The following is a 12130-nucleotide window of genomic DNA, read 5'->3' on the forward strand; positions in this document are numbered from 1 at the left end:
GTCTTTCAGATTTTCTCAAGCAAGCATCGGAGTTCTCAGAAAGATATATAAAGGGATGAATCTTGAAAAGACCCATAGCTATGGCTTTTCTATAGCTGTTTGATTCATTGTTGATTCCTTTTGGAAGGCTTACAAACTCTTGAGAAATTAATCGCTCCAAATCACCGACCAGCTCCAAGCGATACAACGAGAAGGCAAAGACACTGCCTGTTCCCCTTCTAGATTGACAGGTTTGCATCTTCAACTTGAGCTCTGCACAAATCTTAGTCAAGATGAGATTTTTCTAAAATGACAGTTTCTATCTTGAATTGGGGTAATCTAAGATGTGCACTCCAGAAAAGTCATGATTCAGGGGAGTATAGGAAGAGTACTACACTGCGCCGTTTGGTACTGCATCCCCATCTCTTACCCTGGAGTCTGCAGGTGTTTACCAAGGCATACTTAAGGAGATTGGGAATATTATTTGGACATTCAGGATGATTTATTCAATGTCTTTCCTTCTGATTGTAGGACTAATTTCTGTCTTCATAGCACTTCATGGTGCTTTCAGTGCCAACATGGAAATTAAATACTTAATATTTTGTGGCTTGAAAAAAAAACCCAAAAAAATTCTAACTCACATTCATCCCATGGTGTACTATTCTTCTTTAATATTCTAACTCTTCTCCACCAACTGAGAAATATAACCACATCATATAAAGTGTCTCATAGGCATCCCATGTAAGTTGCTTTTCTTCTTTAGGACCGCTCTTGATGTCACGCATGTACTTAATGGATCTTCTTCTGTTGCGGCTGGTCTAGCCTCAGATATGTTTGGATTCACAGGCTTCGGGTCTCAGATGAACCCAACTTTGGTCTCTCACTCAACTGTTTCTGCTCCTATCTGTGTCTTAATTACTTTTCTTATCACTATGGCAGAAATAACTGGCAGCCACTTAAAGGAATAAATACTATCCTGAGCCGCATCACAAACCCTGTTGCTACTGGGCTGGGTCAGTTCCCTCTGACTATATGGGCAGTGATTGAAGAGCAGTCATGCTGCATATAAAAGCAAAGCTTGTTTGCCAAATGCAGTGTTAGGAGACGTTAGGCAGTTAAAACAGCAATTGTCTACTTAGCAGTCATCAGAAAAATTGGCCTGCAAACCAAATCTGCTGCTACTTGTTTTTGTAAATAAAGATTTATTGGAACACAGCCATATTCCCTTCAGTTATATGTGCCTATGACTGTTTCTCTGTTTTATCAGTAGAGTTGAGTAGCTGCAGTAGAGGCCGCCCGGCCTGCAAAACCCATGTGGCTCCTGATTCTGTATTCCTATTCTCCACAAAGAAAATTAAAGCTCACAGGGACTAGGCAACCATAGGATTAGATAAAGGTGGTTGCCATCCTGAAAACTGCTTTAAGAGGCCCTTAAGATTTGTAGATGCTGCATTAAGGAATTTATACTGAGCTCAGATGGTATCTCTCAGTGATGGTGTTCTTACCTACCATGCTTGGCTTTGATTTTCAACATAATAATGGGTAAATTAAGAAAGCATGATGAACCACTTTAATGATTTCATCCTAATCCTCCCTGAAAGAAATTTCTTACTGATAGAATTCTGTGCTAATTTTCTGCTTTGTATTTTCATAGCTACTACCTTTGGTTAACTTAGAAAATAAGTAATATAGTAGGTAGAGTTTGATCTGATGTGGTAGATAAAGTTCCTTGTTTTAAGTAGGCTCTGTGTTTAACTTTTCTCACTAGTATGATCAAACAGCTGATGCTAGCATCTTTTATAAAGAAAAATATTTATGCAAATTCAAGACACTCCAAGGCATTGTGAAGATGTTCCTGTCAGTACCAGACTCACCTGTGAGCGCCTACAGCAACCATCCATCACTCCCACAATCCACCGCTCCACTTCCTGATATACATATCCTAAGAATCTGCCCCTGCCCCCAGCTAGGGGACTACATGGGATGCTAATGCTCAGCTCCTGCTGTAGACAAACTTGCCTTTTGGTTGAGATCGTAATTTGGAGTGAAAAGTGTTTTGATAAGGACAGAGAACTACAGAACACCACTGTGACCAAGCTGGGTAGCAGGAAGGGGACTTACAGCTCCTGGGAAGATTTGATGGACAGCACAGTAGTTTCTCAGTTTAATGATACAGTCGAAAATAGCAAGTGATTTTACATGACCAGACTTGACAATAGAAGCATGGCAGAAGTGGCGACAGAATCAAATTGAAGCTAATCAGAGACCATGTGCTTTCAGTGTTTTGTTTGCTTCACTGAAGGTGGCCCCACAGTTCTCTGCCTCCAGCCTTGCTGTGTCAGGAAACAGTCACACATCGACCAGGAGTTATTGTGTAGAGAATTCTGAAGTCTGGTGAGAGTTGGACGTCCAATGATGACTTAATTTTGTGACCTGTGGGATTAGCAGTTAAGGGTAGAAGCTGTTACTTGAGTGTTTGGGTGAGGATTCCTAGATCTGAGTGTGCAAAGTAATTTACTCATGGTGTTAATAGAAAATATGAATTCATATATATAACTTCAGGATTCTGATCAAGAAAAACATGGCACAGCTAGGATTGTGCGTCGTCAGCCAGCACTCTAGGTCCTGGGGCCAGACTTTTGTCCTTATTTGCTTGATGATTCTGAGATCTTAATGAATTCACTTAGAGAACTTCATGAATATCACAAGGAAGCTCAATGGACACAGCACTATACAATCCAACGATGAGAGCCTTTGCATTCTCTTTAGGTAAATTTATTCTTATCTAGTCTCTGTTGCTAAACTCAGTCTCTTTACTGTGCATACAAAACTCTTCCTTCAACACTCAATTGGCCACCATTTAGCCATCATTTAATGTAGCATTACATGCATGTACATACTTGCACTGTACAATATATGTGTGTATGTATTATATGTATATATGTATGTGTGTATGTATGAATTATGTGTGTAAGTGTGTATGTATGTATACATGCATGTGTGTATGCATGTACACACATATATATGTATGTATTATATATATGTTATGTATGTATGCCTGTGTGTATATGTATGCATATATGTATATGTGTGTATGTGTGTATGTATGTATATATGTATGTATGGTATATGTATATATGATTGTATGCATGTGTGTATATGCATGTGTTATATATGTACATATGTATGTATATGTGTATGCATGTATATATGTGCTATGTATGTATGTATGTATGTATATATGTATATATGTGTATGGATGTATATATGTATTATGAATGTGTGTATGTATGTATTTATATTTGCTCAGTAAAGAGACTAAGCAGTGTAAGAATGAGAGAAGAAAAAGAAAGGGAAAAGGTGACTGTATCTAAACTTGATTTATCAATCTTTTTTCATTTTCATGAACAATAATTTATTTACTGAGATCTCACAGACCATCTGCTTAACAGAAAGGAAGTTGGCAGGAACCAGTGTTCAACTTCCTGGTCTTCTGCTTCTAACTGCTATTTTGGAAACTGTGTTAATGTTTCGCCTCGCTCTGGTTTACTCTCAGCTCTCTTAATGGACTTGAATTCTGAAGGATTATGGACAATATCCGAAGCAATGAGTATATGTAAAGTTTTTTTATTACCCCAGCTGTATGAATCAGAGAGTTGGCCTTCATGTGCATTGACATATTCTAAATATTAATATTTTGTATAGGGTCTTTCACTGAACCTAGAGAGCTCACTGATTGGCTAGACTGGCTGCCAATAAGCTCATAATAGCCTCCTGGCATCCAGTGCTGGGATTTCAGGCATGTGGTGTCATGCCCAGCTTTTTATATGTGTGCTAGAGACCCAAACTCAGGTGCCCATGCTTGTCCATCAAGCACTCTATTCACAGAGTCAGTCAATCATCACCCTTTTCCACTTAGTGTTCTCTATCATTGCAGCAGGAGTTTCAGCAATAGCAGAGGCCATTTCATCCATCCCAGTTACATAAAAGATATGGGAGATTTAAATTCTTGAGAAATAGCATTCTGTACAGTACAGGGCTTCTACAGTTTTTCTGCCTGCAGTCTCTTTTCACTGAGACGTTTTTGTATGGTGCTATATGTCACATATGTGTGTGTGTGTGTGTATATATATATATATATATATATATATATATATGTGTGTGTGTGTGTATATATATGTGTGTGTGTGTGTATGTGTGCATGTGTGCATGTGTGTGTGTATCATATATGCAAAAACCATTTACTGATAATAGTCAGAAAAAATCATTTAAAAATAATTATTTACTGCACATATAATCTTATCATTTATTAAACACTGAAGCCAATATATACTCTAATAACATGTATGGGCTTCTTTGTTTTTGCATAAAGAATTAAAAAGTAGATGATATTTAATATTGGAGTACATAAGACATCCTCAACATTCTCCACAGTTAAGTTTTAAAAACATAACATTTTCATTAGTTGAGAATTTCATACATGTGCAGAGGCACATGCTGTGGGTTCAGAATCAAGGCTGTGGTCAAGTTACGAGCTAACGCACGAGTGAGCGCTCCCAGGAGAACTTTAGAATCATTACACATTTTGAATCAATTTTTAATTGTGCATTCAGAAACCTTAATTAAGGTCACATTTTTCATGACTTTCCTATGCAGTTATGCAACTCTGTGGCATCATGACCCAGAATTTTAAAAGGCAGACTGTAACTGTGCCCTGTGCTTTCAGCATATTTTTATGAAGCATTCTTAAAATTTACTTCACCTCTTACTAGTAGGTCCACAATAAATATCTGTTGGCACCATGCACATTGCACTAAAATCAATCACTAAAATTTTACAACTAGAGGTAGAAGCCAGGATTTTCTCATGAGTTCGAGGCCAGCCTGGTCTATATAGTGAGTTCCAGGCCAGCCAGGGCTACATAGTGAAACCCTGCCCTAACAAACAAACAAACAAACAAACAAACAAACAAACAAACAAACAATTAGTATTTCTTGTAAAAATTATGTGCAATAATATCTTGATTTGAAAGACTCTTTTCATTCTGTTTGGAGATGGGTATCTGGCATCTATTTTCTGAGCTGAAAACCCATTGTAGTAAAGGAACAAAAAGAGAGAAAGAAATAACAGCTGTTTGAAGTGTATCAAGCTCCTGCAAGCCCTACCCCCAGTTCCTTCTTGTGTGCCTTAGTTATATGTCCTCAGGAGAAGCCTCCATCATCGCACGTATGAATCTTGTAATTATCTTTTTAGGGTTTGCATTTCTGGCCAGACAGTCTCATGCCAACATTTAGGTATCTGGCACACAGTAGAAACATAATAACGTTTGCAGAGTGCTGATTGTTCGAACTTATAATAATTGAATGCTTGTATTCCTATAATGTATGCGAGTCAATAACTGTTGGGTGATTGTCATTGAATGAATAAATTTAGGAAAAACAAGGCAGCAAGCACTAGGTTGCCGGAGTACCTTTTCCACACGTTTGCCCATCACTGCCTTCTTCCACTCTGGCTTCAGTGTTACCTTAGGAGAGCATTGATGAGTGAGTTACTTCATTAATGCTGGCCTTCAAGATTTATGTTTTTTAAGGAAGACAGTGCATGATCACATATCATTATGTCATTAATGATAAAATTTTCATGAATTATTATGGGGAGATATATTGTAGGATGGATAAGGGATAGTTTCTATCTCTTCCCTCAAAACAAACAAAACCCACAACACTTCCACAGGCTTTCTCCATGTTATCTTTCCGTGATTTTCCTTTTACAAATATTGAGCCTCTCTGTGGTAAACCATTGTGGAACAGAAAACAAAATGGTGCACAGGAAAGGGCAAAGTGGCGTCCATGAAGAACCACCAAGGACTAGGTAAAACAATTTCAGTTTGAGATTCTTTGCCAATGAGATAGTCTCCCTTAGCTAGACTTCTAGAAGAGTTATTTAGCTAAAACTGGTAAAACAAACAAAACAAAACAAAACAAAACAAAACAAAACAGCAACAACAAAAAAACTGCTGCACATACGCAACTCTGGCTGGCCTTAAATCCAGTTTGTACCTGAGGATGATCTTAGACCTCTTACATTCCTGCCTCCACCTCTGTGCGATGATTACACGTTTGCATTAACAACCCCCATTTCATGCGGTACTGGGAATAGAACCTAAGACTTTCTGCCTGCTCACAGCAAGCTGTTTATTGACTGAGCTACATCTTGGGTCCTAATGATAAGCTTTTATCTTTTTATATGCTAACATTTATGAGGAAAACACAAAAAAAAGAGAGTAAGGAGCCTTATTTGGACTACAGAAAATTCTTAAATCAGAAGGTCAATCAATCTGATGTTTTTATTTGATCATTTCAATACAGTTTTGTTATTGTAGGTTTACCATGCCTGTCAATTAACTGTGAGTTTTATTTTAGTTCTCTGATGCATCGGGCAGTGTCAGTGGCAGGCATAAAATTACAACTTCAAACCAAACCAAATGCTTTTACAGGCTCTGTTTTTATAATTTGCAACTGCTTGTTTATTTCATGTGAAGTTATCACTATAACAAAACTCATAGCATCACTTTTTCTATCCTGGAGAACTACTTGTTTGGAATATAATTCTAGGAGATAGAAAGTGAAAAATAAAAACATACTTGATATTTTAGTATATCTTAACAACATCTTTGCAGCAGATTTGTTTGTATGCATTGAGCATGAGAATAATTCATTTACTCAGTAATTCTTGGTTCAATTTAAAAACATTTAACACTAAAGTGTTAGATATGTGAACATAAAAGCCTCTTTGGTACACATTTCCTTAGCTCCCATCCTACCTCCTAGCTTAAGAGGTAATTTTGGGCCACAGTAGAGAGACTTTGGCCAGATTAGAGTCAGATTCCATTCCGGTGGCCTCATCCTCCAGTCTGCACTATAGGTTGGCCTTGGCTCTAAGGCGAGAACTCATCTTTCAAGGCCTGGTGTGTTACAGGATATTTGAACCTGTCTCTAGTTAGGGTGTTGCTCAGCCCTTTCCACATAGCTTTAATCCCAAACAATGAAGGTAAAGTTAGTTTGTACAAGAAAGCACCCATGTTTGAAAGTGATGTCTAATTGAATGGCAGAAAAAGTGATGAATCAGAGAAAGATTTGCCAGAATTGGATATGCCCAACCCTCAAGAGAAGAGGGAAAAGAAGCTACTTAATGGAGAGACAGATAGTTCAGGAGGAAGAGTACATAACAGGAGTACAGTAGAGTTCATGGAGAGCTGTACAGTGGAGTTGAGAGGGAGAGGAGAATGGCTGAGTTGAACCAGCCTGCTAGAAATTAGAAAGAACGAGAGGAGAAAACATATTCAGCAGCAGGTCTCAGAGGGTGAGTACATTCTAGGCCTAGATTAGATTGTACAAGGGCTAGAAGCTTCCAGGACTAGACCTAGGTTAGCAGACGGAGGCAGTAAGCCTCCCTTTCAATCATTTTAACAGGAGAACAGAAGTTACTTTTACACTGGGGTCTCACAACCATACATAGAGACCCCATGTTCTTGCTTCATTCTTATGAAATAAAAAATGGGTATCTGTCCAGAGAAGAAAGGTGATTTTTTTTTACCTATCATAAGACAAAATTACAACAAAATGTAAAGACCTTAGACTTTGACCTGCAGTTCTAGTATTGGACAAGACTTCATTCTATAAGGAAGATGAGCACTTAGATGAAGTGAGCATAGGGAATTAGCTGTATAAGTAGAAGAGGACTGAGAAAAGCAGAAAAGAATGTAAAATGAATTGATCATTTCAAACTTACCATTTCTTGTAAACAGCCAAACAACAGTGTTTCCTTATCATTGGGGATTTGGCTGCCTTTTCTTCCATCCTTTCTGATATCTGTCCTTATTTAGTGTCTGTCTGTCTGTCTGTCTGTCTGTCTGTGTGTGTGTGTGTGTGTGTGTGTGTGTTGCATGTGGGTGTGTGTACATATGACAGGGTGTGCATATGGAGGTCAGAGATCAACTTGCAGAAGTTGGTTGGTTCTTTCTACCAACTATGTGACTGTTTTGTTTGGTCTGTTGGGTCTAATGGCCAGGGCTCAGTCCAAACAAGTGATCTATTATGGATATTATATAACAGTGCCAAAATGGATAAAATAATTAGGAAAGTATCTGGCAGTACCAAACAGTTTTCATGAGCTCTTTCTCAATACAAGAACTTGATGTCAGCATAATTCTGCTTATGCAGCTGATTCCCCATGCTCACTTCACATAAGCTCTCATTCAACCACGACAAATGTATTTAGTGAAAAAGTACTGTCTTAGAGTTTTATTGCTGTGTAGAGGCACCATGACCAAGACAACTCTTAGAAAAGCAAACATTTAATTTGGGCTGCCTTACCATTTCCGAGGTTTAGTCCATTATCATGCAAGAAGCATGATAGCATGCAGGCAGGCATGGGGCTAGAGGAGCTGAGAGTTCTATTTCTTGATCCAAAGGCAGCAAGAAGGAGACTGTCTTTTACAGGAAGCCAGGAGGAGGGTCTGATTCCACTGGCCAGACTTGAACATATATATGTGACCTCAAAGCCCCACTTCCACAGTGACACACTTCCTCTGATAGGACCACACCTTTTAACAGTGCCAAGTCCTATGGGCCAAGCATATTCAAACCACCAAAGGTACATTGCATTAAGTCTAAAAGATAATCAGTTAGTGGTAAAACTCAGTAGCATTCCAGGTCCTTTCATTCTCCTGCTTGTATGGTTACCCTTCCCCCTTTGTTTTTATTTCCCCAAGTTTGCATCTCCTGGAACTTGATCCCCAACTGGGACATCTCTGACCTGCCATCACTCTGAAAGAGTCATGTTCCCTTGTTGGAGTCAATCCCATCTGCCACACCGCATGCACCCTTAAGATAATATCCACCTACTTCCCTAACTATATTCTGCCTGTCTGTCCTTGCTAAAAATGGATCATCTCATGCCAAATGTGTGTTAGCCACGTTTTCTCCTGGTGGAACTGACTTTATGTTTTTCCCTTTATACTTTTCCTTATTCATAAAGAAGACACACTTCACTTTCAGTTTTCAAAATCTCTTCTAGGTATCCTTTCCTCTTGGTTTGGCCAAGCTCCTGAATACTGGTATACACAGTCTATGCATTCGCAGAGATCACCTGCTCTTTACTGCCTAGCATAGCAAGGAAGACTGTTGGTTCTTCTGTTGAGAGCAGCATACAAGACTCCCTGAAACCTTGCAGTATAGTTGAGTATTTGTTTATGTTTCTATATTTACTAGATCAAAGACAATTGGTTAGGGCTTTAGTAGAGATTTGAAATTTTTTAGAGCATTGAATTCTTGTAAAGCTTGCCTTTTTGTAACTAACTAGCACTCTTTTTTTTATTTTTTATTTTTTTTTAATGAAAACTAAACTCACTGTATTTCTACACCTTCACAAGAGAATGCATTGGGTAACCAATGTTGAATTGCTTATATTTTCCCATATTTTATTTTTCAAAACAAACTGTGGACTTCTATAGTACCCTAAAGTATCAAGGAGGACTAAGAAACAAGCACCCTCAGTCAGAGAATTCACAGACTGCCAAAAAAGAATCAGAGCAGGGGACATCATTCCAGTTGCCATTTCCTAAGATCACCACACAGTCTTCCCCAAAGCCTGCGTTGTTGGGCTCCCCATCATTCCTATTAGTGTAGTGTACTCTGTTTTTTGTCAGATCCTCAAAACTGTCTTCAAACCTCTCATCTGTTATGCCCAATTAGGCAATAACTTTGGCCACTTTCTGGATGGCCATGTTTTCCTCAACATTCCTGGGAGTGGTCACAGAGCCCTGGAATTTGGAGCACAGGGCCTTCACTCTATCAAAGCTCATCTTTTTAACACTGCTCACAAAATACTTCTTTCCAACTTTTTCACTCAGAGAGAAGAGCACTCACTTTCTCACGGCTCTCAGCTCTGATTGTAGGGCTAGTATCAAATTCTGCACTGTCCCCACAGTCTCCTTTCGGTCCCACTGCTCCTTTTGACCCAGGTTCCCCGGGGGTCCTTCAGGTCCTACTTTTCCAGGAGGGCCTTGCAAGCCTCTGAGCCCTTGACCTGGTTCTCCCTTTTCTCCCTTGGCACCGTCACGTCCATCTTTGCCTGGGAAGCCATTCAGGCCTGGAGAACTGCAGGTAATCACAGGGCAGGTATTTTGAACACCTTCAGTTAAGGTCTCTGCATAAACTGCTTGACTCTGTCATATAACTTGGGGACAGACATTGTACAGATGAATTAGTCACGCTAAAGGTGAGGTCCACATTTGGGTATTTTGAAAATCAAGCATTCCTTGTGATACTGTGTGACTATTATTTTAACAAAAATAGGCATAACAGCATATGTGCAGGAGAGGCCCTTCTGAGGGAGGTCACTGGTGTCCAGGTCTCTGGTGTCACTGCAAGCAGTGAGAGCCAAACAAGTTCACACCTCCAACTCACCAGTGTCTGATGATCTCACTCAGGATGATATTTTCTAGTTCCATCTATTTGCCTGACAAGTTCATGAAGTCATTGTTTTTAGTAGCTGAGTAGCACTCCGTTGTGTAAGTGTTCCACATTTTCTGTATCCATTTGACCCGGCCAGCTGAGTCAGTCAACAGGTTCTTCAGTACAGGGGAAAAGGATTCAAAAGAAAAAAGGCGACTAGACAGCACTGTAGCATGACCCCAGCCAGTTCTGAGGCTGAGGCCTCTTCTTTTTATTATTAGATGTTCAAGAATGCTAGCAATTAATTGCTTTTGTTTCAGCTGATAGACTTATACTTCAGTTCCATTGTATCTTTTCTGCCTTAAGTCTTCATCAAGCTGGTGGAATAAGTGACTGCTTATAAATTCATGGATGAGTGGCAGTGTGTGCCAGCTGCCTACAGCTCTATTACGTCAATCATCCATTTTCTTCCTGACATTCAATATGACTTTGCCCATTTTACCTGACAAGATTTGGGAATTCTGCCCCCCACCCCCATCCCATTCTGACTACTAAGTTCAGGCAGTTTTTAGCATCCCTCTGAGTTCAGTTTCAGGTTGATCTCTGAAAGGAAAAAAGATTCCATCTTTAGCAAAATTAATCCATGTAACATTTTGCAATGAGGCCTTGTAAGACAATAAAAAGGAGGAAAAGTCATTTTATTGAATATAGGCAAAGCAGTATATATGATTACAAAGAAGACTCTTCGCATTATGTGCCCTAGTACAGGGGAACGCCAGGGCCACAAAGCGAGAGTGGGTAGGTTGGGGAGCAAGACAGGGGGAGGGTATAGGGGACTTTTGGGATAGCATTTGAAATATAAATGAAGAAAATATCTAATTAAAAAGAAGACTCCACATATATCTCTGTATGTATTTGTGTGTATGTATACATATGTGTATATATGCATGTATATATATGTGTACATAGAAAGAGACATATAAAAGTACCCAAGGAGCTAAAGGGATCTGCAATTCTATAGGTAGAACAACAATATGAACTAACCAGTATCCCCCTGGAGCTCGTGTCTCTAGCTGCGTATGAATCAGAAAATGGCCTAGTCGGCCATCAGTGGAAAGAGAGGCCCATTGGTCATGCAAACTTTATCTGCCTCAGTACAGGGGAACGACAGGGCCAAGAAGTGGGAGTGGGTGGATGGGGGAGTGGGTGGGGGACTTTTGGGATAGCATTGGAAGTGTAAATGAAATAAATACCCAATTAAAAAAAAAAGAAACAGACATATACAAACATAGAAAAGGGGCATTTATTTATTTATTTATTTATTTATTTTGGTCTTTGGTTGATAAATTCTATATAATAACTGAAGGGAAATTTGGGAATTTACTTCCTCCTTCTCCTCCTCTCTTCCTCTTCGTCTTCCTTCTGCTCCCCTCCCCCTCTTCTTCTTCCTCTTCCTCCTCCTCCTCCTCTTCTTTCTCCTCCTCCTCCTTCTTCTACATTCTCTCCTTAAAGGAAAAGAATTGATCAAATTCTAACCAAATGAAAAAGGACTTGCCTTGATCTCAGTCAGTATATGAAATAGCAAATATTTCACAAATATTTCAACAGTCCAATTACCCCACTTCTTACACACACACACACAGAGAGAGAGAGAGAGAGAGAGAGAGAGAGAGAGAGAGAGAGAGAGAGAGAGA

At 39.3% G+C, this 12130-nt stretch overlaps 1 protein-coding gene and 1 pseudogene across 1 annotated transcript in view; one reads left to right on the forward strand and one right to left on the reverse strand.

Moving 5' to 3' along the window:
* Anks1b (ankyrin repeat and sterile alpha motif domain containing 1B) overlaps positions 1–12130 on the forward strand; it is a 1052697-nt gene that overhangs the window by 301330 nt on the left and 739237 nt on the right. The gene's annotated exons all lie outside the window — the stretch shown is intronic.
* LOC115032145 overlaps positions 9533–12130 on the reverse strand; it is a 7412-nt pseudogene continuing 4814 nt past the window's right edge.

Source organism: Mus caroli, chromosome 10 (genome assembly GCF_900094665.2).
Source record: "Mus caroli chromosome 10, CAROLI_EIJ_v1.1, whole genome shotgun sequence".
Lineage (NCBI taxonomy): Eukaryota > Metazoa > Chordata > Mammalia > Rodentia > Muridae > Mus > Mus caroli.